We start from the raw sequence: 24,360 nt of genomic DNA, 5'->3' as shown, positions 1-24,360 counted from the left end.
GAAGGAAGGAAGGAAGGAAGGAAGGAAGGAAGGAAGGAAGGAAGGAAGGAAGGAAGGAAGAAAGAAGAAAGAAAGAAAGAAAGAAAGAAAGAAAGAAAGAAAGAAAAAGAAAGAAAGATTAATTGTAGCCACGTGGTAATTTCAATTAGTCTTCTAAAGTTGCATTTCCTACAAAACTAGCATTTTTGGACTCCATGTTTATGTTTACCTAAATGTCCCCAACCATCAGTGGATGGGCCTTTGATTGAATCATCTATCTCAGAAAAGATCAATGGAAAGGACTCAGGCCATCCCCAAAGGAAATTAACTGATCTGAATATGGATGCTAAAGCTTTCACCCACTCCTTTTATTTTGGATTCTTATGGACTCAGCAGAATGCCATCTTTTTGCTCATAATCGCTTCAATCAGCACTCTTTCCTGCTCCAAGGTCAGGACTGCCTGCTGAGACCTCCTTGCAATTCGATAAGCAGCCATAAGGGTGGTGCACAAAATTAAATGCACACAGATTGCTTTTTCTGTATCTCCATATAATAAGCATCCCATCTAAACAACTCACACACACAAAAAGTCTTTCTGAGGACCAGAAAGAAATAGCATTTATTCGTTTTTAGCCTAAACTCTAAAGACTCATAATAATAATAATAATGATAATAATAATAATAATAATAATAATGTTATTATAAATATAATATTATTGGCATAATAAATATTACTGTTATTGACAAATTATCTCAGTAATGTTCTAATCAATTTCCCAGGCAAATCCACTGAATGACAAAAATTTTCTGGTATGTAGGACATTTCAAGCTAGCCTGTAAAACCTTAGCATGCTAGGGGCGCCTGGGTGGCTCAGTCGGTTAAGCGTCTGCCTTCGGCTCAGGTCATGATCCCAGGGTCCTGGGATCGAGCCCCGCATCGGGCTCCCTGCTCCACGGGAAGCCTGCTTCTCCCTCTCCCACTCTCCCTGTTTGTGTTCACTCTCTCACTGTGTCTCTCTCTGTCAAATAAATAAATAAAAATATTAAAAAATAAAAATAAAAAAATAAAACCTTAGCATGCTAAAAGACATGCATTTACTTAATAGTGTACGTGGCTTATTGGTTTTATTTAACTTTGCATTTCCCAAATTGACAAGAGTCCACTTGGAAACCACGGAGCTTAATTAGTAGAATCAGACCTAGGGCACTTAAAATTTTTTGTCACATAACACCTAGGATTTTCCATGCATTTGTAAGATATAAATTCTATTAGATACCAGAAAGTCTTGCAATTATAGGTAGATATGAATGATTCTGTCACATACAGCACTATTAATTAAAATTGTTACTAACAATGATCATTCCTTCTGAGAAGTAAAGCATAACAAATTATTACACAGACCTTGTTTGGCTACAGATTTTGGTAATTATACTTATTATTACATTAAATAAAGACTAAATGAAAGTCTTCAGAATTAAAAATAAACACTGATTAATGTGCTGGTTGTTTCATTAACGTAGATATTATCTAGCCAAAGTATGCACATCCGTATACACACACACAAGACACATTATTATGTTTCTTATATTTTATATTCCTTTTGCTTTCACAAAGAATTTGAATCAACCAATAATACACATGTGCGATCAGCAAAAAAAAAAAAGTTTGAATGATGGATAATTTTGAACTAAAATTCCCATCAACTCCATAGTTTGGCCATTGATAAATTTTGGCTGCCAGTTGTGTCTTGGATTTTGAATCATCAACCGATACTTATTGGGCTCCTCCTATATACCAAGAACTCTTTTAGGCACTTTGGGTTCAAAGTTGAAAAAGGATGGCCCCTGCTTTACATTCAAGGCTTGAGAGAGGGCTAAGTAGAAGACTGCAGTGTGGTTTTGAAGTGAGAGAATAAAATCCCACGCCACGTGCTGAAAGAGCTCAGAGGAGAAATACACACACCTGGGCCAGGGGGCTTGCTCAGAGCTTGAAATTGTGCTTCAGAGGAGGATTCAGCCATAGAAAATTGATATTTACATCATATATTTAAAGAATATTTGTCTCTGAGTTTTTCCCATTACAGAATGGGAGTTTTATCAATTACTTTGGTGGATCAAAGGCCACATACGTGGCCTCATTTGTGTACATGTACAACTTGATAGAGAATCTGCTATACATTTTCTTGGTCAGAAAGAACATTATATTCCACATCCTCCTCCTCATTTCTGTTTTTCCAGGAGGAATTTTGCCAATGTCAGATGGTTGGCTGTAGGTGAAACTTGCACATGGCCACTAAGTAACGTTCTGCTCTTGCTTATCCCACAGACTGTCTTGTCTGAAAACTAGTGCGCATGCTGAAGTTCCAGCTCATTTTCAGAGTCTTTTCTTTAATCTGTGCAAGAAATAGAGCCCCTACTTTCAAATGCGGGAAGAGGTAAAAGAAGACCTTTAGTTTTTCATTTCTTTATGCCTTCTTTCCTGTCTTACAGTTTACAGTCCCCAAGGAACATGCGGGTCCAGATACGGGTAATCTTGCCTGTGGGCTGATGTGGTTGGCTTCCTAATCCATCTCTAAATCAGCCAGTTCCCTTCTGCCAGACTTACCTTTGAGGTTTTGACAGGACCCGCTCTCTGGTTTGGTTCACTGAGGATGTGAATATCCTCCTGACACCAATTCCCAGATCGGGGCTTGCCATTTTGTTCCAGCTGCTGGCTCCCACAAGCCTCTGCTGTAAATCCGTGGTGCTTTTCTACTTCGGTTGATTACACTTGCTACTCAGAAATTGTTAATGGCTCAGTATGAAAAAATGGACTTTTGACCCAAGCCCTTTAAATTCTTCCTTTCCTTTCCTGGTCCCATTTTGGAGTAATTACTTTCTGCTTTTAAAACCTACTTCCCAATATCAAGGGTATCTTATTTTTAATTTAGTTTGAGAGTAAATGAGAGAGTGAATGCATTCACAAATTATATCTGATATATAGATATATGTATCTCATACATATATATCAGTTCTGTCTGTAAATACATTTTAAAAAATTAACACATAACATTTTATAATACTAAAATTTACTAGAAACTAGCTTCTAAAAGAAACTCTTTGTTGAGAGGCAGTTGGACAGTGATTATTTTTCAAGATCCATATTAATTATATTTATAATGATTTGTCAGAAGAAAGAGCATTTGTTTAAAAAAGCATTTTTGTCCTGATGATTGGCTAAATTAGCCACATAGGATACAGCTCCATGCTTGCAGACCAAGCCTTAATTTGACCAGAGAGGTTATAGTCACTAGTTTATTTCTGAATGCTACTCTCCTGTGTCCCTCTTTTTTGTATGCAAATGAAAGGACCCTGACTACATAAAATTAATTAATGCTTAAACTAATAATGGGTTTAGGCATGAACCATTTCTTTAGCACTCTTAGAATCTCAAAGAGGATTCTAAGGAATTAATTGGCATAAGCAATTTATGACAACAGATCTGGAATACTTAATTCTAAAGAATAACAGTAGAATTTTTTTCATCTTTTTATAAATAAACTTTTATTTTAGAACCGTTTTGGATTTATAGAAAAAATGTTGACAATAGTAACAGAGATTTCCCATATACCTCGTACTCAGTTCCCCTGTATTAATATCTTCAATTAGTATGGTAAATTTGTCATGGTAAATAGACCAATATTGAGACATTTTATAACCGGTGTCCATACTTTATTTGGGTTTTCTCTTATACCTAATGTCCTTTTCTCTCTTCCTGGACCCTACCTAGGTTACATTTAGCATTGTGTCTTTTTAGGAGACCTCTTGGCTGTGACAGTTCTCAGAATTTTCTTGTTTTTCATGACCTTGACAGTTTTGAGGAGTACTGGTCTTCACAGAATGCCTCTCTTTGGGATTTTTTTTAACAGCTTCACTGACATATAAATTACACACAGATAGGTATGACCATCATCATGGTTTTAAATTATTTTCATCATCTCCAACGGAAATGCCATACCCTTCAGCTATCTGTCCCCTATCCCCTCATTATATGTGCCCACCACACCCACTTTCCACTTTAAGCAATCACTAATCTAGCTTCTGACTGTGTAGATTTTCCTGTTTGGGACATTTTATAAGAATAGAGTCATATGCGAAGCACATGACTGGGTGGTTTAGTCAGTTAAGCATCTGACTCCTGATGTTGGCTCAGGTCATGATCTCAGGGTTTTGAGATTGAGCCCGGCATCAGGCTCGGCACTGAGCATGGATTCTGCTTGGGGTTCTCTCTCTCTCTCATGCCTGACCCTCCTTTAAAAAAAAAAAAAAAAAAGAATGGAATTATATACAAAATGGTCTTATTTCATGACTGGCTATTTTGGTTAGCATAATATTTTCAAACATTCATCCATGTTGTAACATGTATCGGTACTTAATTTCTTTTTTCTTTTGTAAAAACAGTGAAGGGAGCCCAGAATCTTGGGCTTCAGGGAACTGTGAGTCTCACCTAACTCCCACAACCACACTGTGCCACTGGGCACAGGGAGGCCAGGGAGTGTGACCAGGCTAGCCCAGCCAGCCAGCAGGGAAGAAGGCACAAGGCTCAAGCTTCTCCAATTAAGCCTTTTTATAGCTGAATAATATTCTCTTGTATGGATACACCATAATTTTTATCCATTCAACCACTGATGGGCTGTTGTGTTGTTTCTACCTCTTGCCTATTATGAATAATGGTTCTTTAAAAATCTGTTATACAAGTTTGTATGTAGATATTTATTTTCATTTCTCTTGGCTACATATACAGAAGTGGTATTGCTGGGTCCATGGTAATGCCATGTTTAATCATCTGCAGATTTGTCAGACTGTTTTCCTAAGCACCGCACTATATCACATTCCCACCAGAGGTTCATGAGGACTCCAATTTCTCCACCAATCACCAACACTTGTTATGATCTCACTTTTTTTTTTTATTCTAGCCATTGCAGGGGATGGGCAGTAGCATCTTACTATGGTTTTGATATGCATTTCCCCTGATGACTGACGATGCCAAGCATTTTTTCATGTGCTTATTGGCCATTTGTATATCTTCCTTGGAGAAGTGTTTATTAATATCTTTTCCTTATTATTAAATTAGATTGTTCATATTTTTTTATTATTGAGAGGTCAAAGTTCTTTCTATATTCTGAACACAAGTCCCTTATCAGCTATATAATTTGCCAATATTTCCTCCCACCACGTGAGTTGTCTGTGTACTTTCTTGATGGTACCCTTTGAAGCGCAAACGTTTTTAGTTTTGATGAAGTCTAATTTATTTATTTTTTGTTGCTTGTCCCCTTGGTACAAACATCCTTCCTTTTTCTTACAGAGTGTTCCAGGGAGCTTACCCTCCCTTTAGTCAAATAGCCATTGGTCACTTTCCTACATTTTCCAATTCCTGTGCCCCTACCCACTTTCCTCATTCTCTCACATAAAGCTTACCATCAAGGAACTTCTATCGCTGCATGAGAATTCTGCCATCCCCTCTTCCTGATTCCTGTGTCTCACCTCCTCTTTCTCTTTCATGACTCTTCCATGAGAACAACACCTTTACTTACGGACCCTTTCACCAACCGCTTCCTCTGTCCTAGGATGAGTGATATAATTCCTAGAAGCTGTGTATGGAGTCACCATTCCACCATTCAAATTCCATTCAATTCTAAATCCAAGGAATGGCACCAACAATCATCTACCTGACTAAGCAAGAATGGCGTTAAGACTAAAAAACAGCTTTATCAAGATAATGAACTTTGAAATTCCCCCTTTTAAAATGAACAATTACATGTTTTCTAGCATATTTACAGAGAGGGCAACCATCCCCATAATTCAGATTCAGAACATTTTTCACCATCCTGAAAAGAAACCTTATCCCCATCTGCTCTCAGTCCCCATTCTCCCTCTACCTTTCTCCCACGCCAAGAGACCACTGATTAAATTTTCCCCTTATAGATTTACTCTTGCCCTGGACGTTTAATTTGTCACTGAGACCTAACTAGTATGCCTCCTTCATGGGTCTTAAATCTATCTACATCCTTAGCTCAGATTTTCTTTTGTTATTACTTGTGTTACTGGAAGTTTCTCTTAACTGGTCACACTATAAGTTTATTTTTATATCTACTATCAATCTGTTGCTGTCAAAATAATTATCTGAATAGTAAATATATTCATGTCATTCACCTACTCAAAATGTTTGAAATGTTCAACATTGCCTTCAAGATAAACACAAATACCCTATAATATAGAATGTCCTTCTTAGGCCCCTACAAAGCTCCCGGTCTCAAACTACAACCACCTTTCATCCTTTGCAATATCCTCAACCTAGCATGATCTCTCCTTTCTAAAAACCTTCACACTCCTGCTTGTCCCGCTAAAGAAAATTTCTGAACCTGCACCATGATACTCAGCTTATCCTCAAGCCTTAGCTCTGGCATTAATAGTTTTTTGAACTTGAATCACCACAAGTGGTTATATCCTGTGCTCCCCAAAATTAATGTTCCTGCAACTATTATGACATGCACTCTGAATATTTATTTATCTCTGTCTTCTTTTGTTCTGAAAGCTCCTTGATGGCAGAACCTTATCTTATTTTCAAGGGCTAAAAAGACTTCTTACACTTAGTACCCATTTAATAAATTGATCAAATGTATGAATGGAAGTTAATAATAGAATCTAGCATTCATCCCTGAGATTTTCTGTAGACCCTTTTACTATTTTTAGACCATAATATTTCATTGCAACTCTACATTAAGAAAAAAACACAACATCAAATATATAGTATGCATATAATCGTGAATATACATATGTATTAAAGCTAAATGTAAAGTCTGACATTTCAGGACTCAGTGGTTAATCCCAAAAGCAGTTTGATTCCGTTGGTACACTGCAAACATCCAGAAGCACGAGAAGGAAAGAATCAGAGTTCGAGAAGCTGCACATAGAAAATTAGACAATCCTTTAGCTATGCCTTCACAATAAGTACAGGATTTGGTGTCTGGAGAGGAGAATGGAGAAAATGGCATGAGTCGATGTTACAAAGGAAAATGGAAACACTATTTTGCATTGTCAAGTGACATTTTATGAATAGAGGTAATGGAGAATTAAAATTTGTCTAAATTATATATTCACTCAAAATTTATGGCATTCTCAACCGCATTCATCCTTCCATTTCTAATGTTTTAGTTTAATGAACTGGAGAATTAGCTTCAACACACAGACTTCCCCAAATACATGACATTTCTTTTGCATCTGTTTCCTCAATACTAACTTTTTTAAAAAGACACAACAATTCCAAGAAATTGCTTAGCTTGTTTTAAATATGGCATAAGTTTAAAAGTTTAGAAGATATGAATTTTGAATAAAGTGACTAAAATATAAAGATCCAAAAAAAATAAAAAATAAAAAATAAAATATAAAGATCCAAAGGATTTTTCCCCAAAATGTATTAAGGTATTATCGGATCCATAGTATGTGCCAGGAAGAGTTTTCAACTGGGGGGAAAAAAAAAACAGAGAGAGAGAGACAACTTCCAGAGGGGGAAGATGAAAACTAAACACACAAAATAAATATGAAGGGCATAATGTATTAAATAGTATTTTGAGGAGAAAAATAAAGTAGGATAATGGAGATACTGAAGAGACAAGATTGTGTTTTATTTTATTTAAAGATTTATTTATTTGAGAGAGAGAGCGGGGGCACCAAGCAGGGGGGAGGAGCAGAGTAAGTGGGAGAAGCAGACTCTCCACTGAACAGGGAACCTGATGTGGGGCTCCATCCCAGGACCCCAAGATAATGACCTAAGCCAAAGTCAGACACTTAACAAACTGAGCCACCCAGGCGCCCCACGTGATTGTGTTTTAATACAGAAGTGCAGGGAAATCCTCTTGGCTAAGATAGCTTCTGACTGGACCTGAAGTAAGGCCTGAGTAGGGAGGGTGTTGGGATGAAGAAGCAGCAGGAATGTGCAGGTGCTGAAGGGTGCGTGGCCTAGTAAGTCCCAGGAGCAGGAGGAGTCCTGCATGGCTTTAGTGCAGTAAAGTCAGGTAGACAAGGATGAGGTCACAGAGGCACTCACTAGATTACTAGGACTTTGGTGACCATTGTCAGGAATTTATTACACCGAATGAGATGGAAATTACCAGAGGGCTTTGGGTGGAGGAATAATTTGATCTGACTAGTTCTAATTTTTCCAAAGAATCAGTGTAGCTGTTAAGTCAATGACAAACCATGTTTCAGGTAAAGGAGGCACCTTAGTTTCCTGGGGTTGCCATAATAAAATACCACAGACTAGGTGGTTCATAAGCAAGAGAAATTATTTCTCACAATTCTGGAGCCTGGGAATTGAAAATCAAGCATAGATTTGCTGTCTGGTGAGGACCCTCTTGGTTCATAAACACCCATCTTCCCACTGTGCCCTTACATAGTAGAAGGGGTGAGGGAGCACTTGGGGGTCTCTTTTACAAGGACACTAATCCCTCATGACCTAATCACCTGCCAAAGACCTCACCTTCTAACACCATTACCTTCAAGATTAGGATTTCAACATATGAATTTTAGGGGGACACAAACATTCAGAACATACCATGGGGTGTGTCACAAAATCAAAGGTAAGAAGACAGGTTATAAGGCTATAGTGATAACCAGTGAAAGATAATTGGTGTTTGGACCAGAAGTGTATTCAAGTGGCTAGATTATGGATACATTTTTATGTGAGAACCAAAAGGATGAGATAAAGTTTAGAGGTGCAGTTTTAGAGAAAAGTAGAAATCAAAAATGACTCCAAGTTTCTTGAATTAAGACCTAGAATTGCCATTTATTGACACAAGGAACAGCATGGAGGAGAAAGAGTTCAGGGAAGATGTCTGCATAGAAATATCAACATGGTAGGTGACAACATAGAGGACGTGCTTGAAGCCATAAGACCCAATGGTGTAGACAGATAGAGAAAAGCTCATCTTGGAAGATGAGCCAAGTCTGACTGCTGGGACTTTAAGATGCTCAGGAGTCAGGAATATGAAAAGGCCCAAGAAGTCCAAGTAAGAGAGACAGGTGACAGAGGGGTTGAGAGAAACTTAGAAGAACAAGGGCCTCAAAGTCAAGTTAGAACATGGAAGGAGGAAACTACCATAGATTTCCCAGAGATCAAATGTCAGGGATAGGGAAAGTGACCTTTGGGTTTGTAGATGTACAAGTCATTGGTGAACTCTGGTGGCTGTCATTTAAATTAGTCAAAAGCTCAGTTGGTTAAGATCATGAAACATGGAATCATAAATTATCAGGTTTACGTAGATAATGAGCTATGTCAATTGAGAAAGTCCTTATTTTCTCTTCACCTCAGGGTTTTAATCTCCAAAATGGGGAGAAAAATGATTCAAAGGTATGCTGAAAAAAAATAAAAAATAAAAACAGTGCATGATCTATGACAAGTTCTCTATAAATGATAGCTATAATCAGATTATCACTAAAAGATCACCAGAGTCCTTGCCCAACAGTAATATAAGTACAAGCTTTAAATAATCAGTTTTTATCCTCCTCCCCTATAGGAATCAATGGATTAGAACATGCATCCAAAGTCTACAGCATCAGTGCTTAAATCATAGACATGGTCTAGTAACATTCAATTCACTGTTGAGTATTCTAGTAAAAAGGGAAACTTGCTTCTCTTTTTACCCCATACCCTCCTTTTTGCAAATTTTTGTCACAATCCTTCAGAGCCATTTCCGTTCTCACATAAACAACACTCCCTTTTACATCTCCACCTAGAGGTCTTGGCAGAATAGTCAGTTTGGATCCAAATGCATGTCTTTCTCAAATTAAATTTATCAATATAAATGCCTTATTGTTTTTTGTTAAAAAATAGTGTTTAATAAATACATACAACACAATTTAAGTACCTCTTAAGTGTATTATTTCATATATTTCCTTTCTTTGGAGTAATTTTGAAAAGAATATGCAAATCCTTTAGGATAAAAAAAGAAATGGAATCCAAAAAGAAATCTTTCTTGATTTAAAATTGCCTTTCCAAAATCATGCAAATTAAAATGTTACTTTTCCCCATAAATGGATCCTAAAATAAATGTCAAGGCATTATTCAAAAATGATTCATATTTGATTCTACATACCTATATTTGGCAATACTAACTATTATGCTTTATATTAATAGTGTTTTTATTTCTTGGGCAGCTTATCTCTTCTGTTTCCATGTTACATATAGACTGATGTAATTATAGAGTTCAATCTACACAGTTATAAATTAAAATTATATCTGGTTAATTTTTTTAATTGATCACTTGTTTGGGATTTTCCTGCAACATCTCAAATGATAGCAATGTTCACATAAAATGGGCTAACTTCCAAGTTGTTATTAAAGTATCCAAAATAACATATCTACCATTTTGAGGCATACGCACATAAAATAGACACACGATTTGGAGTAACTATAACAAATTCAGAATATATTTAGAACGTAAATTAAAAACAAATAGTTACTTAAAAATTTATTCTTTCAACTGTATTCCTTCCTTACTACGCCATCCGTAAACTTTCTGGAATTGTTCCATTTAATGGAGAGAAAACATTTCTCAGAAAACCTAAGACACAGTTTAATTTATATTTGGTTTATGCATATGTGATTTTTTATGGTCAGAGATATCATCATGATTATACTTTGCCAAAGTTAATAATAATCTTATATTATTACATGTATTCACTTTATTAATTTTAAATTTTTACTCAATGGACACCTACAATCACATATTAAGTGTTGTAATAACTCAGGTTAAATAAAAGTCTCTGTATAAGAGAAACTATCTTGTGATCTTAAAAAATTCAATGAATAACTCCCATATGGATAATAAAGATTTTGTTATTTTCATACACTGGCTAAAACAAATAATATTTGCATCCTTTGTGATGTTTCAGTTCTCATAACATTCAAAGAGTTGGCCTACTATTCTTGAAATATCAGATTCTACCCTTCACACACACACACACACACACACACACGGACGCACAAATGCACACATGCATACATTCTCACATTTGGTACGATTGTCATAGAACAAAGATGTTCTGCAAAACCTATATAAGTATGCCTATTTATACATATGTACATAATTATACATATGTATAAATATATGTGTATTATAAAGCTCTGTGTATGATTTTTTTAAACATAGGCTATTTTAAAATAAAAATTTACTTAATCCTTGTTTTATTTCAATAACATCACCCTAAGTGGTTCTCACACACAAAAAATGAATCCATTATTTGGAAAATTAAAATACTCATATTTGCACAAATCTGATTTAGCGTTCTTAAGAAAATAATATGTAGTGTCTCCGAATAAAGAGAAAATCTCATTAAGAATCTTGTAGAGTACTTCAGTAAAACTAGCAACTTACACCAAAATCACTCACTTCACTTTCTCTATGCCCATAATGTCCAAAGTAAACTGATGACTTTGAGTAATAAAGAACTTCAATCTTTCCCCCACTGAACAATCACATAAGGAGGTATTAGCTGACCATTTGGAAAAGAATGTTACTTATCCTGCAACATCATAAAACAACAATGCCCACAGCTTTAGAGTTCTTATGTTCACATGCATCTCCATACAATTGACTCCAATCGGTTCCTTCTTTCTGCCATAGAAGGTAGGGGTCTTCCCTTTCACCCTGCTTGCTCTGATGAAAGTTTGTGCAGAACCCCTCCATTGGAAAGAGAACAGCTCTACCCTAACCAAAATTAGACCCTTAATCTATAGATCGTCCAGGTCTTCAAAGGGCTCAGCTGAACAATTATTCTTCATTTGTATGCCTTCCACTGCATTTTTTTTCCATTTAATTTTAACTAAACTCAATGATGAGCTTGAAAGAAAAATCATTAGGAAGAGCTTTAATCTTCCCATGTAGATAATTTGAAAATTCTTTCAAAAAATTGTTTCTGTCAGTTTATATTTACAGAGGAAATCCTCAAGATGCAACATAACTGCAAAGCTAAATGGAAAAGACTGGCATAATGTTATATTAAGTCCCTCAGGTTTTGACACCTTAATGGTTCTCTGCCTACATGAGCCATCAATAACAGCAACACACGTCTACCACTAATTCAAAGTGACTAGGAGTGTGTCATGCGAAACTGCAGAGTTTATGACATGGGTTTAAGAGGTAGATGACCACCATTTCACTTCGAATGAAAAGCTTTCCACAAAAATGCAATTTGCCAGGCTTTTAGGGAATTCCCACTAAATCTCTTTGCTTTCTTAGCTCGTATCTCCTACTGCAAATATTGCATATATCTGGTGAGCTATTGAATTCTCTCAGGATTTGTTCCCAAAACTGATAGAAATCAAAACTGATAGAATCCTGTCTTTGAAGAGTATGTCCTGTGTGTATCACTCTCCTGATTCTTTCTCTAAGGTAATGCTGATAGAAGAGTTGTATTCTTTTTTCTTTCCTTTCTTTAAAAAAGACCATCTATTTTCACATCGGTTTCATATTAAACACTCTTAATCCCTAAAAGATGAGTCATACTCATTCTTTTTTTTTTTTTAAGATTTTTTATTTATTTATTTGACAGAGAGAGAGATAGCGAGAGCAGGAACACAAGCGGGGGAGTGGTAGAGGGAGAAGCAGGCTTCCCGTCAAGCAGGGAGCCCAATGTGGGACTTGATCCCAGGACCCTGGGATCATGACCTGAGCCGAAGGCAGACGCTCAATGACTGAGCCACCCAGGCGCCCGAGTCATATTCATTCTTTTTACAATTAAGTAAATAGAGGCCCAAGGAAGCTAAACTATTTGCCCAATGACACACACCTTTCATGTAGCTGAGTGAGAATTTAAAATGAAGGTCCCTCTCCCACTAACTCCCGTGTTTCTTCCCTTACCAGATTTACAAAGAAATACTTATACATAAGATAAAAGCTTCAACATAAAACATGATTTTCAAAGCCAATCTTCCAAACTAATTTCTGTTTAGTTATTACAAACATAAGACAATGGATGAAAAGCAGAAGCTGTGTACTCCAACAGTACAGAATCCTGACTTTTTTGTGATCTCATTATGGTCACCTTATCATCAGTAGAGAACCCTGTCATTTTGTGACCTTCTTATTAGTTAATATGGAATGTTCTGAAGAGAATGTGGATTTCAGGTGTTGATTTCAGGTGTTGGGCTTATTACTAATAATCAATTCTCCAAAAACTTCAGTTGCATGTATACAAAAATTGCAAAATAAACCATCCAGAAAACACTGTTTTGCTTGGAATCTAAGAAAATGAAATGAGCCCTGTGATGACAAGTAGACAAAAATCTTTTACTTTTATAATTTATTTAACACTTGTTATAGGTGAAAATGTTCAGTTCCTCTTTCTAACCATTTGGCAAAGCTGGAAACATTTGGGGTGGTCAAGTACTATGCACATTGATGAACACTCCCTACTCATCCATTTGCTTCTGCAAAATGAACTGCCTCACTGTTTGTCTTGTCATTGGAGAGCATTTGATTAATAGTGCCCCTCTTTACACAGATGACCAGCAATTGATTATACAAAAGGTATTACTAAATGAAGAACTTAAACATATCCTATGTAAATGAAGACATGCCAGTGAAGTACAGTTATTTATAGGCAGCAATTATCTGAGGCCAACACATTTGTGATCCAAGCCAAACTCTGATTTAAATTTCTTTACTTTTGCCTAAGCAAATTGCAAGTGATAGTCCCATAGCAGCCATAATTTGGCTTTTTTTCATAGATACTTTATTTTATACCACCTTGCACTTAACTTTATTACTTTGATATGCATGCTTGGATATAGAAGGATGGGCTGAAGGAAGTTACATATTGGAATGCTTGATTTATGTATAAGGGAATTCGCAAAGATAATGCCATACTAATGATCAATGCACATTATTTCTGAGTTGCGTAAAGAGGAGTGCATTACTGATCGCTATCAAAAATGCATTGATTACAATGCACATGATAAGATTTAATTGCATATTCTCAGTATTTCATGTCATTATGATATTGCATGTCAAATATCTTATTAGAGGTATCGAGTGGGATTCTTTAGCTAAGATCTCAGTACTGGATATGTGTGTGGTTATACGAAGTCTTAGATATTTTTAGGAATTTTGTACATCCTTTAAATTCCATTACAAAAACTGCTAAATGTTTAAACAGTTTTGGCAAATCACAGATTCCTCATGGCTTCCACTGTGTGTCTTGGTCCCAGGAAAGACAGCAATAAACAGGATCTTCTTATATAGTTTATCCATCTACAAAATGGGAGAAGGATGGGCTAATCTCAGAATTAATTAAATTAATATGTTACAATTGTTGAGAAAAATGTGTGTTCCTACTGTGTACATCAGTTATTTATATTAATTTGATATTAGTGTTAGTGTTAACATACCTTTCTTACTATTATCAAAAAGACTGTTTTCATTAGCCTAAACTGAAGAATGATAAGTGTCCAAAAATCTACTTACTTTCAAGGTTAATTGAAGATTTGTATCTAGGAATAAAAATACAATTAATAGTAGAGTGTGTTGGTTGAAAGTATTGGATGTGGTATCAGAACTAGATTTGAAACTAGTGATCATCAAATATTAGCTTATGAAACTTTGCAAAGTTGTAAAAAGCCTTGTTTAAAAAGATCAATCTGTGTATCATTTAGCTTCCCTGAAAAATAGGGATTGAAGATATTACCAATCCTGGACAATTTTTGAGAAGGTTAAATGAGATAACATTTGCAAATTTTGACACAGAGCAATCACTCATATATGTGTAGCCATAGATATATCTGTATACATGTATATATATACTTATATAAATACAGATGATTGATCACAGATATTAATTTATTCTTATATTTTATTATGTTACCATATATCATTTCTAAATGTTAAAATCTGTATCTGGTTGAATTTTAAAGAGAAACAATCATAACTAAGTATCATTTTTATTCAAAATAAATATATAAATATTACCAAATTTGTGACTCAGCATAAATATATCCAATAAAAAATAAAATAATAATTTTATAGACTATAGTTTTAGAACTATATTTTTTCATAGATGTGTGTGTGTATGTGTGTTTATATATCAACTCCATTGCGTTTCTCTAGTTTGATGGGACCAAAAATGAACAAACTCTATAGGGCTATAGAGAGTTTTCTCTTCTGCCAGTGTCCCATAGGTTTTAACTACTCTATAACATAACAGGTATTTGACCACATTTCATTTACCAAACAGAGTTTTGGATAATCACTAAATTTTAAATAAAAGCATATATCTGTGACCAGATTATGTAATGCAAAGCATAATAAACCCAGGGTAGCTGAATATAGTGTATTTATTAACCTTATTTGATTTTGTGACCCTTACGAAAAGTTCCAATTTTATGTTAAATGTTGTAGTTTAGTCCATGATCATCAAAAGGCAAAATAATGCCAACATAACGTTCAGAATTTCTTCTTCTTATCATTCCTTTATGCTTAATTTAAGAAAATTAAGAAAGCATTTTCTCTTTTATTTTCACCATTAAAATGTCTCCCACATTCTTTGGAATAGAGCAAAAACAAAAACAAAATTCTCTACTTATGCATCTGTTTATTTTTTGTCTACCATATAGTATAACTAGTCTAACTTGTCATATATTTTGTCTTTTCAATAAAATAAGTTTTAGGAATTGGATTTAGGAATTCTAAAGAATAAAGATGGTTTAGTATTTTACAAGAATCTCCAAAGTCTTAGAGTTGATTAACATGCTATTGAAAAATTGGAAAGAATGCATAGTATGTCTCAGTTTCTAATGGCACGTATAAAATGTGTTTCCTCTGTACCATAAGCACAGTTTTTAAGAATTTTTGTAAATAAAAATAATATTCAATATTTCAGGATCTGTATTTATTTATTTTTAGTTATTCAAATTACCCATGCTTACTGCAAAAGCATTTAAACTTCACAGAATTTTATAAAGTAAATAGTGAAAATTGCCATGCTCCTTTCTTTTTTTTTTTAAAGATTTTATTTATTTATTTTGACAGAGAGAGAGAGACAGTGAGAGAGGGAACACAAGAAGGGGGAGTGGGAGAGGGAGAAGCAGACTTCCCGAGGAGCAGGGAGCCCGATGTGGGGCTCGATCCCAGGACCCTGGGATCACGACCTGAGCCGAAGGCAGATGCTTAACGACTGAGCCACCCAGGCGCCCCAGCTCCTTTCTAACCCCACAACCCAAGAGTGAAAACTTCTTTTTTTTTTTTTAAAGATTTTATTTATTTATTTGAGAGAGAGAATGAGAGAGAGAAAGCACATGAGAGGGGGGAGAGTCAGAGGGAGAAGCAGACTCCCTGACAAGCAGGGAGCCTGATGCGGGAATCGATCCAGGGACTCCAAGATCATGACCTGAGCCGAAGGCAGTCGCTTAACCAACTGAGCCACCCAGGCGCCCAAAAGTGAAAACTTCTTAACCCCGAAACCCAAGAGCAGGTATCCCTCTAGAACTTTTATTGTATATGCAAATAATGGAAAATAAAGATGCACGTATCACCTTACAAAACAAGGCTATGACCACATTTCTATGGTCTGTTATTTATTTCATTTAACAATACAGCTCAGAAACTATTCAACAGAGACATACCACAATTTTCTCCAAGGATGCACAGTAGTATTCCATCATTTGGATGCCCCAAAATGTAGATAACCAGTCTTTATATTGATGGACAATGAGAATACTTCTAGAATTTCACTGTCATATACAACCCAGCCCAGTTAATCCATGTATGTGCATCCTGTGTATGTGTCCTAGCTAGGCTTCTACAGAAAAATGAGCCAAGCTTTATGCTCATGCTTTATTAGGAGGAAAAAGCCCATCTCATTAAAGGTAGGGAAAAGGGAAATAGAGTATAGAACACTGGAAGCCCAGCCAAGGAGCTAGGTGAAAAAACCAACCATTGTTTCAAGCTGGCGTTAACTAGGTGAGACCTCCAGGCAGGCTACACAGAACCACCAGGCATCAGGACATCCCATGACGGGGAAGGAGGGAGGAATTTGTCAGTCGGGTCCCTTCTGTCTCAAATGTATCAAAGTCTGTCCATGTTACCTGGCTGTGTCACCTGGTCCCTTTGGACAGCAAAAGAGAGAGCCAGATATCAGGCACCACATGGAGGGAGTTTCACCAAAGTCCAAAGGGGCAAGAAGAACCAGAGGCTCAATGGATGCCATGGGATCTGGTTTGGGTGTCAGAAGCTGCACCTCCCTGGGGAGCTGGAAAAGCCAATGATGTTGGGAGGTGGGAGAAGGTAGCAGCAAGGGCTGGGAGACAGGGAGGTGGAGGGAATCTGACAAGGCAAGTTAATAGTGTGGATTACAAAACATTATAGGACTGAGTCCTAGGAAAGGAACTGCAGGGCCCAGCAATATGCACACCATAGGACAACTTTGTGAGTTTCACATTCTTGTTTCAGAAAATTTTAAATTTTCATTCCAATATACATGTTTTCCTTTGTAGGTTTAGATTTTCAGATGTTTCCAGCAGTGCACACCAATATGAATGGCATCTCTGAAGCTCAACAGACATTCTCGCCCCTGGCAATTAATCTAACACCATGGATCTGTACTGTGGCATTTCTAGCCAAGTCATGGAAAGAAGAACGCGTGTGAACAGAATTGAGTTGAACCAATGCCTGTGGATCTGTAACTGAATGGTCTCTTGACCATCCAATACATCATATGTGATTTTTATGTTATTATTAATATTATTATTTTATAAGACAAAGATCAGGTGATTCTCATGGGTAGGTAGGTAGCCATAGCATCAACCCAGATAACAAACAACGTTTCTTTAAAAATAAAATACTAAAATCAAATATGAGTGAATATATCAATAATCCCAAACAGAGGTTTAATGCACAATTTGAACAGTTCGTATTATTTTACAGTAGCTTATTTTTTCCTCTTTTGACACTCTACTCCTAAATTGTACAGTTGTGGGAAACCTTTTTTTCATAATCAGGGAGGAAAGGGAGCTTTTGTGTTTGTAAACAGGCCTCCACTTGATAAACCAACAGGAGGAAAACCATGAACCCTTCCCTGCAAAAAATCTGCTAAGATTTTTTTTTTTTTACCTTTATACGACAAGTTGAAATTTGACCACTTATTGGATATTGGATAATGTTATTATTGACAAATTTCTAGTGTGGTATCTGAATTTATAAAATACATTGCCTGAGCTTTGCTGTAAAACAATGAGAAATGGGCAAAATGGATAGCCAATAGTTAGTAATTTTAGTTGGGTGGTAGGTTTTCTGTATAGATTTGAAATTCACTCAAATTAAAAGTTGTTTAAAAATGTCTCAAAATGGGGGCGCCTGGGTGGCTCAGTTGGTTAAGCGACTGCCTTCGGCTCAGGTCATGATCCTGGAGTCCCGGGATCGAGTCCCGCCTCGGGCTCCCTGCTCGGCAGGGAGCCTGCTTCTCCCTCTGACCCTCCTCCCTCTCATGCTCTCTCTATCTCATTCTCTCTCTCAAATAAATAAATAAAATCTTAAAAAAAAAATGTCTCAAAATGGGGGCGCCTGGGTGGCTCAGTCATTAAGCGTCTGCCTTCGGCTCAGGTCATGATCCCAGGGTCCTGGGATCGAGCCCCACATCGGGCTCCCTGCTCGGCAGGAAGCCTGCTTCTCGCTCTCCCACTCCCCCTGCTTGTGTTCCTGCTCTCGCTATCTCTCTCTCTGTCAAATAAATAAAATCTTTAAAAAATAAATAAATAAAAGTAAAAATGTCCTAAAAGGGATGCTTTGGTGGCTCAGTCAGTTAAGCATCTGCCTTTGGCTCAGGTCATGATCCCAGGGTCCTGGAATGGAGTCCTTGCTCACTGGGGAGCCTGCTTCTCCCTCTGCCTGCTGCTCCCCATACTTGTGCTCTCTGTCTCTCTCTCTGACAAATAAATAAATAAAATCTTTTAAAGAAGTCCCCAAAATCCTTTCCTTTATTCATCTTTTAGATCCATTCCAAAAAAGTTGTATATATGCTTGTGTGTGGTGTGTATAGATTCACATACACATGCAAAACGATGAAGAGGAGCCATATGAGGACACTCAATAGGAGATCAATGAAAACTGTAGAACTGGACCCAGAGAATGTTTATTTCTTGAGAAAAATTTTGAGAGAAATTTTACTTCTTGAGGATGGTCTTAGTGATGCTGAAAATGATTAAATTTTTATGTACGTCCCAGCAGCATCTGGGAACAGAATGTCTCACAGTTCCTGACAAGAGACAATTCAATTCCTTTCAAGGATAGAACTCTTATTAAGCAATCGATAAACACATTCATTTATCCATCCATCTTTCCATACATCCATTCAGCAAACACTTATTGATGATACAGTAATGAACAATTCAAATCAAATCAATATTTGAGTCCCTAACTTCAAAGAGCTCACAATCTAGAGAAACATATATCACCTATTTTGTAGAAAGTTGTGCTATGTTGGGAGCTTGGATCACCATGGAAAGGTGTTTCCTATAAATGGGCTATTTTATTCCAAATAAAGGTGTTTAAATGAAGAATATATTTATTTGCTATGGTTTTTTAGAAATGGCAACCTGAAAGAAGGAAGGAAGGGGGGAGGAAGGGAGGGACGGAGGGAGGGAAGATGGGGGTAAGAAAGAGTGGACAATGTCAAGGGATAGATGTGCAATTTCTTTTGGAATAAATAACCACTTATGTGTGTTGTGATTTTATTACCCATCGTCTATCTATCTATCATCTATCTATCTATCTATCTATCTATCTATCTATCTATATCTATCTTTCTTTCTTCTTTCCATCCATCTACCCATCCCTCTATTATCTATCATCTATCTATCTATCTATCTATCTATCTATCTATCTATCTATCTAATCTACTTACCTATTCATCTATCCATTCATCCATCCATCCATCTATAACCTATCCATCTATCATCTATCTTTCTTTCTTTCTTTGTCTTAAAACTGTTATGGGCAGGCACTGCATAAGATCTACTTCTGTAGTATTCCATAAATTCAGTTATTAATTGCAACCTATATACTTTTCCAAGCATTCTTATACTTACATTATAAGGCATGACCCATGAGCATATGTGATTTGTAACATTAAAAAGTCATTTATTTGATCACAGTTTCGGTCAAATAATGTAATTTACTATCTTAAATTGTTTTCTACAATCTAACTTTTTATTTTGATTATTTATCAAGTGGTATATTATAAGTTTAAACATTTTTTTTAATACGAAAGTTACAGAAAGGGATGGTGGGAGAGATTTGCTGCCAAATGGTTCATTCACCATGTAGACTAGCAAAAAACTAGCAGTGATTTCACTTATTTTTTAATTATATCTGAATTTTAATGCCTTAACATACAAAATTATAAGCAAATAAGCATATGCAAACTTAGATACTGGATAATTTGTAATTTTTCAGTAGCTTTCAGTAGGTATATCTTTTCACAAGGTTTAATTTGTTCTTCATCTTTTTTCTGTCCCCTTCATTTTTCTGCTTCAGTCTCTTCCCTGCCTCCCTTCCTTAAGGGGATCCTGCCCTCATATTAAGAATTCACAGCAAAGCACTGTTGCCCTGCTTCTTTCCACTGTATGATGCAAAATGCTCTGCCTAGAAATCCTAAACATTCTCATTTCTCTATATATACAGAAGTCCTTTAACAACTCGAATTAGAATAAACATAAGAATTGTAAAGAACAAATAATGCACCCAAGTCATCTGACAATAAGCAAGTTCATTGAGTCTCACTTTGAAAATAAGATTTGGTCTTGGAATATGTGACAGTCATTTAATATTTTGGAATTCAAAAGTGACCTGCTTTCCTGTACCAAAGCCATTATTTCACCAAAGTGAATTATTAAACATAGGTTTTATTTTAAATGTGAATTAAAGTACAAAGCAATTTACATCTGTTTTGATGCAAAGAATCTTGAGCAACTCCAAGAGATGAAGCTTTGGCATTTGTCTAGCGCCATCTACTGCCCATGTCAAGCAGCAGCATGAATCTAATTCCCATAATTGGAAGCTAATAGTGCCCTACACTGCAGCTTCAGTAGTTGGCAACAAGATATGATTGCAAAAAGAAGAAAAATTAGACAAAATAAAACTGGAAAAAGCTAAGTGGTGATAAATAAAAGTGAAGGTGAGAAACAAATATAAACACTCACACATGCACAGAAGTACACTCAAATAAACAACCATAAACTTACAGGTTAGAAACCTCCAAGAAATAGTATTTTCCTGGGGCGCCTGGGTGGCTCAGTTGTTAAGCGTCTGCCTTCAGCTCAGGTCATGATCCCAGGGTCCTGGGATCGAGCCCCGCATCGGGCTCCCTGCTCCGCGGGAAGCCTGCTTCTCCCTCTCCCACTCCCCCTGCTTGTGTTCCCTCTCTTGCTGTGTCTCTCTCTGTCAAATAAATAAATAAAATCTTAAAAAAAAAAAAAAAGAAATAGTATTTTCCTATACGTAAACATTCAGACACACACACACACACAGATACAGTCTACATGATGAAAGCCATTCAGGCATCTGGTTATTCAAAGTACATTTTTTTTTTAAGATTCAAAGACAAATGTACTTTATTAACAGGGCACCCTATTTTCCTATTATTTTTTTCTGATCAAGATTTTTATTATTATAAAGTAAAAAGTTAGAATTTCAGTAAAAGAAAAAATAAAACTATCCATTCAAATACATTAGAAAAGTAGCACATAGTATAATGACTATAACAAAAAAGTACAGTAAGTTCAGTTTGGTTTGAATAATAGCAAAATTAGGGAATACAAATGGCTGCTGGATCTATTCCCCCGCTGGGTAATAACATGAATTTAACTAAATATGTAGGCCACTTTTAGAACTCAGCCTCCAAGTCATCTATTACTATGATATAATTTTACCCTCCATGACAAGATAATTCATATGCTGCAATCATTGCTTCTCTAAAAGGCAGTTGCATTCATGGGTAGCACAATTCACTAAGAATCTATAACAAATGATTGTGCAAGAACACATACCTCTCTGAAATACAGAACAAATTGTCAAAGAAATACAAGTAGCCTGTTTTTTGTCAAGAGTTTTATTTCATACAGAATAAAAGCCTTTTTAATAATTTTTATGCTTGGTTCTTTCACCTAGCTTTCTTGGAACTAGACTACATGTAAACATTTAAACAAATCAACATACTTCAATGCACTCTCAATTCTAACTGTACAAGGACACCTATTCATGTACCCCCCACTTTGTTTAACTTAGCAAACCAGTTGATAACTGGTTATTTAGCAAAGCACAAAGAAAACTCTTTTATTCAAGTGTGTCTATATTTGTAAAGTCTCTTCCTGGGCTAATTTCTAAGACAATTGTGACCTCTCTCCTGTGTGTTGACTACACTAGTTTACATTTGAGTCATTTCTCAGTTTTATGGGAGGCTTCTTATTTCTTTCTCATATCTAAATTAGTTCAAGTAATAGAATTTAAAATAAGAAGCAATTAGCAGTATTGTGGGAAAGGGTGAACAAAAAGACGAAGAACAAATTTTGAGAGGGTTAGGTTTCTCCTCATTCACATGTAAAATAAAATGTTTACACATTATATAAACTCATGGCGAATAAAAGTAATGAAAAATAAAACAGGGGAAAAGGTCAAAGAGTTTCACAGAAAATAAAATAAAAGCTATCCTCTTCATTTGGAGATTAACTTTAACAATTGTTTCAAATGTACTGTAATTTGACTTCCTTTACAGAAGATCAAGTTTTTCTCCCTATCAGCCTCTTGCTTATAACACAGCACACTACTCTCCAAGGTTTGCCTGCCGACAACAGCTCTTAAATAAGAGTGAAGTGTAGCTGAATAGAATATGAACTAAATCTACACAGATGAACACAAAAAAGATCCCAATTTGTAGCCAGTATTTTAACTAATATTAGAGCCATTGCATTTAAAATTCTGTATTAATGAAATTTCAAATAAATCAAATACCTTCACAATGAATTATGGAACACTACATCAAAAACTAATGATGTAATGTATGGTGATTTACATAACGTAACACAAAAAATAAAATAAATCAAATACCTTTATATTTTTTTGTCATAAGAAACTACAGAAAAAAAAAGAGTAAGTGGAAACATCTAGAACTACTTGAGTATTATCTTGAGGGGAACATTCACTGGCTATGTGTTTACACTCTAAAAGAGTTCAGTTGACCTGTGTGAAGCACAGTTCCAGAGATTTGGTGGCTCAGATTTTTTGACTAACAAATCCATCTTCTTTAAGTGAAAATGTGTAAACAACTGAATTGTTCTCACCAACACAGCTTAAAGAACAAGGGAGATTCCACTGCATTTAATTGGTAAAGGAGCCACTTTCATAAAGAGATACTAAAGTCCAGACACATACCCATGCATAGCACCATGCTTCTGCTCAAAAATACTACCTGTTATTCTCCCATCACAGCACAAACAAACCATTTAATCTATGTGAGTTAAAAACTCCTGCAATATGCTACCATTGTCTAAAAATATTGCCAGCTATTCTTACATGTTTACAGGGTTTCCTCCAAAGTGAATTCTAGTAAATTATTTGAAAGTGAGTAGTTCATGTTAAAAGTGATGCTTAGAAATGGTAAGAAGGAAGGGCAGGATGCCAAGGGGACAGAAAGGGAGGAAGAAGCACATTTAGCACACATTATTAAGCAACCCGACCCCCTGGGCAACCAGAGCTCAGTCTTACTGGCCAATTGGGGAAAATACAGGACTTAATGACTCAGTGCATCCATCTGAGAAGAGTGTGAGATCACAGAGTGAAATGCATCTTATGCTTTCTAGAAAGAATCAGAAATACATAAAATGTGAAGATAGGTAGAGAGAAAATGGTATAGAATCATTATTTCTTGAAAATATGATTCTACTGACTTTTTGTATACTTTTGTTCTATACTTTCCAAAAAAAAAATAATTAAATGATGGTGAGACAAATGATCCAACATACAAAAAAGAGAGAGTACAATTTTCATCACAATTTAGGGAAGATACTAGTGAAGTGTTGGCATAAATACTTGAGAGGGTTAGGTTTCTCCTCATTCACATGTAAAATGAAATGTTTACACATTATATAAACTCATGGCAAATAAAAGTAATGAAAAATAAAACAGGGAAAAAGGTCAAAGACCTTATTTGTGCAAGGTCTTCTACTCTGTGTTTTACACAATTAATATATCTCAGATAACACACAGCAGTGTATTTCACATAGGAAATGCTCCCGGAGAATGTGTTGATTTTAAGACCATAGCTTGAATTTATACCACCCACATGAATCTGAAAAT

Source organism: Mirounga leonina, unplaced genomic scaffold (genome assembly GCF_011800145.1).
Source record: "Mirounga leonina isolate KUSES-001 unplaced genomic scaffold, KU_Mleo_1.0 Mir_128, whole genome shotgun sequence".
Lineage (NCBI taxonomy): Eukaryota > Metazoa > Chordata > Mammalia > Carnivora > Phocidae > Mirounga > Mirounga leonina.
This window is presented reverse-complemented; position numbering follows the sequence as displayed.